The sequence below is a fragment of the Pristis pectinata genome, chromosome 8 (genome assembly GCF_009764475.1).
Source record: "Pristis pectinata isolate sPriPec2 chromosome 8, sPriPec2.1.pri, whole genome shotgun sequence".
NCBI classification, from domain to species: Eukaryota; Metazoa; Chordata; class Chondrichthyes; order Rhinopristiformes; family Pristidae; genus Pristis; species Pristis pectinata.
The window spans coordinates 2,231,256-2,238,517 of record NC_067412.1 but is presented as its reverse complement, the minus strand read 5'-3'; positions in this window follow the sequence as shown (position 1 = coordinate 2,238,517).

The window sequence follows — 7,262 nt, the reverse complement described above, 5'->3', positions numbered from 1 at the left end:
AGGAAGTGTATGTCGGGTATAGGAAATTGTTGACACGAGACTGCCGGTGCTGGACCCTGGAGCAACACACAAACTGCTGGAGGAACTCAGAGGCAGCGTCTGTGAGGGAAATGGACAGTTGACGTTTCGGGTTGAGACTCTTCATCAGGACTGGAAAGGAAAGAGGGGAGCTAGCCAGTATAAAAAGGTGGGGGAGGAAGCGGTGGAGCAAGAGCTGGCAGGTGAGAGGTGGATCCAGGTGAGGGGGTGATAGGACAGGCAAGGGAGGGGCAGAGTAGGAATGAAAGCTGGGAGGTGATAGGTGGTAGTAACAAAGGGCTGAAGAAGATGGAATCTGATAGGAGAGGACAGTGGACCATGGAATAAAGGGAAGGAGGTGAGGAGGGGAATTGGAGGGAGGAACGTGTGGGGTGAGGGGCAGATCGAGAGGGCGGGGGAGGAGAAAGAAATGAGAGGATGAGGGGGAAAGGAAGGGGCAGAGGGGAGTGGTTACTGGAAGTTAGAGAAATCGATGTTGTTGCTGTCAGGTTGGAGCCTGCCCAGGCAGAATATGAGGTGCTGTTCCTCTAATCTGTGTCTAGCCTCAGCGTGGCAGTAGAGGAGGCCGTGGACAGGCATGTCGGTGTGGGAATGGGAAGTGGAATTAAAATGGCTGGCCACTGGTTCTCAAAGTGTTAGCAAGTGAGTTCTTTCAGGTTTATAGAGCATAGGGAGAGATCTTAAGAAAGTAGTTAGGGAGGCAAAAAGGGGACATGAAGTATCCCTGGCCAACAGAATTAAAAAGAATTCCAAAACCATTATAAATATGTTAGAAGTAAGAGGGTAGCTAGGGAAAGAGTAGGTCCCCCCACGGACCAAAAGGGAAGCCAGGGGATGTGTGTTGTGTGGTGAATGAACACTTCACATCAGTATTCACCTGGGAGAAGGATGGAGAGTTGGGGGAGGTGTATGCTGGTGGTCTGGAAAGAGGAAGTGTTAGAGATACTGATGTACATTAAGGTGGACAAATCTCCAGGTATGTATCCCTAAATACATCCCATGGGAAAGCAAGGGAGGAGATTGCTGGGTCTCTGTTGGAGAGTTTGCATCACCTCTAGCCACAGGGTGAGGTAGTGGAAGGCTGGAGTGTGGCTAATGCCTTATGGTTCATCACCCTGACCAGTACATCTTGGGTCCAGCCTGGTGTGTGCTGAGAAGAAAGGCTGATGGTTATTGGGCAAGTTTCATGCAGTACAACATTCTCCCCTTGTGGAGGGGAGTGAGGGCAGTCTCTGCCACATGTCTATCCCGGCCCATTGGATGTTTCCACTAGTGGGAGAGCCCGGTAAAGTTACAGTCAGATGGTGGAGACCATTCCAGGGACTGGGCCATAAAGGATGGAGAACAGCCCCAAAGAGGGAAACATTCAGAACAATTAAAAAATATAATGGCACAGACTGAATGGGCTGAATGGCCTTGTAGAGCCCTGGATGATTTTATACCTCAGTGTACTGGTGTCAGGGTCAATTCAGATAAATAAAGCCACACATCATTTCAGCCTCTGTAGACTCCAATCAATGGATGACAACAGAATTCATAGCCACTGCACCCAGGTGTCAGGAATAAGATCATGCATTGGAGCTGGAGGGAGAATGAGGGCCTGGAGGCAGAATTCAAGCCCTTTGTTCTTCCCCTTAAGTGAGACACATTGAACTAAGGTGCCCTCACACAGAGACAGGGGGTGGTTCTCAGTGCCCTAACCAGCAAATTCAGCCAAGCAGTCAGATTCACAGAAGATGGCGTTCCCGACCCAGGACCCGATCTGTGCAGTTCGTTCATTCTGTCCCGGCTCTGAGAGATTCCCGCTGGATGGGGAGCGCTCAGCCTCCCGAGACAAGGATGTCAGCACACCCTGTTGTCCAGCTACCTCACTAGGTGTAGTCAGGAGTTGGCACACAGCCCAGGGGCAGGCGCATGTGGGATGAAGGGAATGGGACAGTGTAGGATGGAGGGAATGGGACAGAGTGGGATGGAGGGAATGGGACAGTGTAGGATGGAGGGAATGGGACAGAGTGGGATGGAGGAATGGGACAGTGTAGGATGGAGGGAATGGGACAGAGTGGGATGGAGGGAATGGGACAGAGTGGGATGGAGGGAATGGGACAGTGTAGGATGGAGGGAATGGGACAGAGTGGGATGGAGGGAATGGGACAGTGTAGGATGGAGGGAATGGGACAGAGTGGGATGGAGGGAATGGGACAGTGTAGGATGGAGGGAATGGGACAGTGTAGGATGGAGGGAATGGGACAGAGTGGGATGGAGGGAATGGGACAGAGTGGGATGGAGGGAATGGGACAGTGTAGGATGGAGGGAATGGGACAGAGTGGGATGGAGGGAATGGGACAGTGTAGGATGGAGGGAATGGGACAGAGTGGGATGGAGGGAATGGGACAGAGTGGGATGGAGGGAATGGGACAGTGTAGGATGGAGGGAATGGGACAGAGTGGGATGGAGGGAATGGGACAGTTGTAGGATGGAGGGAATGGGACAGAGTGGGATGGAGGGAATGGGACAGTGTAGGATGGAGGGAATGGGACAGAGTGGGATGGAGGGAATGGGACAGAGTGGGATGGAGGGAATGGGACAGAGTGGGATGGAGGGAATGGGACAGAGTCAAATGGAAAGATTGGAACAGTGAAGGGAGATAATTCCTGATCACAATGAAACTTGCACAGATTATGTCCTCCAAGCTGGAATAGGTTCACTGGGCAGGACATTAGGGAGACTCCTGTACTGTGGTACCATGAGATCTTTTATATCCACCCTGGGAGGGCAGAAAGGGCTTGAAAGACGGCTCCCCCAACAGTGCTGCTCTCACTCAGTGCTGCACTGTGGTGTGTAGCTGGATCGTCTGCTCATGTCTCTGAAGCAGGAATCAAACCAGGACCTTTGGATTCAAAGGTTGAAATGATACTCACTGAGCTAAAGCCAACCTGATCTGACCATAGGCAGGGCAGTTCCCAGGACTCTCAGTTCTCACTGCACCAGTTAAGGGGAAATAAGTGGACCACCAATCCCTTGGTAGCCACTGTGCCCAGATTGAGCTCAGCTCTGGTGGATTTGTGCCTCCATCATTCAACTTGTTCATAAGTGCCAGACTGGTCCCCTTAGATTAAACAAAAGGACACAATAGCATTGGAGACAGACCAAAGGATGATTCCTGGGGTGAAAGGGTTGTCCTGTCAAGAAAGGCTAGATAGGTTGGGTCTGTGTTCCTTCGAGTTTAGAAGAATGAAGGGTGACCTTACTGAAACATATAAGATCCTGAGGGAGTGTGACAGGGTAGATGTTGAGATGTTTCCACTAGTGAGAGATTCTTGAACAAGGGTATGTAGCTACAAGTAAGGGGACGGTCACTTAAAACCAAGATAGATCGAAAATTCTTTTCCCAGAGAGTGGTGAATCTCTGGAATTCTCTGCCCCAAGGGTGTCGGAGGCCAGGTCACTAGACGTATTAAAGATGAAGATGGATAAATATTTGAAAGATCGAGGAATTGAGGGCTTTGGGGAACTGGCACAGAAGAGGAGTTGAGGCCAGTATAAATCAGCCATGATCACATTGAATAGTGGGGCAGGATTGAGGGGCCAAGTGGCCTACTCCTGCTCCTATCTTTCTTGTGTGACTGTGGACGTCAATGCCTCTGGGATTATGCTGCAGCACACGGTGAGCACTGTGGAGCAAAAGCTGCTGCAGGATCTCAGCCACAACCTGAAACCTAAAGAATGATACTGCACGTGTTTACAAGAGCAGAGTATATTGCTTTCAGTGTACACAATCACAGTTTACAGTGTACAACCCGTAATGATGGCATTACATTAATCTGCAGCTTTCTGTAAACTTACACCCAAACCACAGTTGGTTGTGCTAAGCCAAGGAAGGACTTCATCTACAAAGGGAAGACCCATGGTGTGATGTAGGGTTTCCCTTTGCACAGATGCTGCCTGACCTGAGTGTTTTCAGCATTTTCTGTGTTTATTTCAGATTTCCAGTATCTGCAGTTATTTGATTTTCATTTACACTTTTTACAACCTCAGAACAGCCAAAGTGATTTCACAGCCAATGAATTAGTTGCAATGTAGAAATTCAGAGTTTGTATGTGGCCAGCTTCTGCATTAACTGATGATGCTGGTGGTGTTGAGCGATGGATTATCCTTTCCCAGTCTCAGTGACAACACAATTGTTGTAAAATGCCCATCTGGTTCATTAATGTCTTTTGGGAGGAAATCTGCTAACTTTCTTGGTCTGGTCTAGTGTGACTGCAGGCCCAGTGGTGTGGCCAACTGTTCACTGTTCGGGGACAATTAGGGTTAGAGGTAAAAGTTGCATCGCCAGCATTGTCCTGTGAATTACAAAGGGCCTTCCACAGAAGCACCCAGCACCAGGAGCAATTACACGCAACAGCTCCTGGCTTTGCCTGCAACACCTCACAATGTAAATGAATTATCATAAAATTCTTCTAACTTCATCCCTTTGTTCCTTCATCTCCTTGGCAGTTCTCAGGGTCGGCTTCCACTCCAGCTCTGGCCCGTGGCTGGTGCATGAGGTGCTGTACTCAGCATGAGGTTCAGCCACTTATGTGGGCCTCTTGTGCTCCTGATGCTTGACCTTGATACCATTCTGAATGCTCCTTCTCCACTGCTGTGGCCGGACTGCTCCTTTGAGCGGTCACGGGCCAGAGATTCCCAGGAGTTGGTGGGGATGTTGCATTCTTCAAGGAGGCTTTGAGCACATCCTTGAATCTTTTTTCTGTCCACCTGGAAATCTCGTCCCACCACAGAGGTCAGGGTAGAGTGTCTGTCTCTGGAGCCTGATGTTGGGCTTGTGAGTGATGTGGCTCATCCCAGTGTAGCTGACAGTGTGAAATCAGGGCTTCACTGCTGAGGATGTTGGTCAGGGAGAGGAGGCTGATGGTGGTTTGCTCATCCTTTGTGGAAACGGAGAATGCTACAGACATGGCAGGTCTCAGGAGCAAACCTAACATCAACCATTCCAGTAAACTCCCCAAACAGATTTCCCCTAAAACACTGCAGCCAAACCACACCCAGCAAATACACTCCAGTGAACCTCTGGATTACCCAAGACAACCTACCAAAAGTTTTACCACAGTACTTTTCTTCATAAAACTCTTGTGTAGAACTTTTATGCAAATTTTGTCAGATGATGGGAAGATAGATGAAATAAAAATACAAAATACTAGCTTACGTCAACATCTCGGAGGATTCGTCCTGGGCCCACGCGTTGATGCTATCACAAAGAAGGCACGCCAGTGGCTCTACTTCGTTAGGAGTTTGAGGAGATTTGGTATGTCACCAAAGACTTTTACAAATTTCTATAGATGTATGGTGGAGAGCATTCTGTTTGGTTGCATCACCGCCTGGTATGGAGGCTCAATGCGCAGGATCGTAAGATGCTGCAGAGAGCTATAGACTCAGCCAACTCCATCACGGGCACAACTCCCCCCCACTATCGTGGACATCTTCAAGAGGTGGTACCTCAAGAAGGCGGCATCCATCACTAAGGACACTTACCACCCCGGACATGCCCTCTTCTCATTACTACCATTGGGAAGAGGTACAGGAGCCTGAAGATCCACACTCAACAATTCAGAAACAGCTTCTTCCTCTCCGCCATCAGATTTCTGAATGGTCCCTGAACCCATTGAACACTACCTTGTTATTCCTTTTTTTTTGAACTATTTATTTACTTTTGTAATTTATAGTAACTTTATGTCTTTGCACTGTACTGCTGCTGCAAAACAACACATTTCACGTCAGTGATAATAAATCTGATTTTGATTCACCATACTTGGGACCCAAAGTAAATGATCCAAGACATTAACTGGTTCCGTCTCCCAGAAGATGCCAGACTATTTCCAGCATTTTCTGTGTTTACTTTGGATTTCCAACATCAACTTGGTCTGATCAAAGGTCTTCAACCTAAAACTTTGGCTCTGTTTCTCTTTCTGACTGGCTAAGTGTTTCTGGCATTCTATATCCACAATTGGCTTCTTTCGTAGAGGAGGGTGTGTGGCTGATGAGTGAGATCAGCAAGTTGGTATTCAGAGGTAGGGATGGAAAGTAATGAGTTACACATTGATGTGGGGCACAGTGAGCTGACAGGTTATGCAATATAGAGAGGGTATGGGAGGAAGCGAGAAACCGAGCAACAGAGCACAGAAAGTGAAACTCAGCAAGTACTTTACACCAGACTGTTTGATACTTTGTCAAGAAATTAGGCCGCTCCTATTCAGGATGAAATGATGCATTTGTTACAGGAATGCAGAAACTGACAATGTGGAGCACATTTCATGACAGTGTCCCGAAAGCTACTTCCAAACAGAAGATCTGGTTAATACTTTAACCCTGTTCCTGTTTTCCAACTTTCCTTCCTCTTTCGACAATGCCAAAGGTCAAAGGTTTCCAGTGCAGAGTCATGTATTTGCTGGAAAACGCAAGTTTTTAAAAGAGAGGAACGGTTTCTGTTCTTGTTTCCACCCTTGCAGCAGGAGGTGGAGTTGTGCAAAACGTAATGAATAATCATGCCTAGTTCACACCAGATAGATACAGAGATTGGCTCCCCACACGCCAGACAGATGCTGCTACTGGGCTCTCTCACAGCAGACAGGCAGAGAACTGGGCTCCCTCATAGCAGACAGATACAGAGATTGGCTCCCCACACGCCAGACAGATGCTGCTACTGGGCTCTCTCACAGCAGACAGATACAGAACATTATTCAAATTATATGTGTTCTTTACGTTTTCCAGACAAATGGACAATTGTGCACATTGTATTAATTTGCCAGATCATTGCCCACTCATCTAACCCATCCACATCCCTCTGTAGCCTCCTTATGCCCCCTTCACACTTACTTCTACCTACCTTTGTGCTATCAGCAATTCAGTGAACACATCTTCACCCAAGTCATTCAGGTGTTGTAAGAGGGGAGGATCCCTGTGAATCACCACTTGTTACATTTTGCCAATGTAAAAGTCCAGTTTATGAATATCCTCTGTCTCCTGACAGCCAAATAATCTTCTAGCCATGCCAAAATATCACCTCCTAAACTGTGAACTTTTCTTTTTTGTGAATAACCTTTCAGAAAGACTTTCTTATAAAAAGGTTTCCTTTGAATTCCCTGTTGGTGACTATCTTATATCAATGGCCTCTGGTTATACCCTTCCTCAGAAGTGAAATCATTCTCTCTGAATCCACGATCAAATCC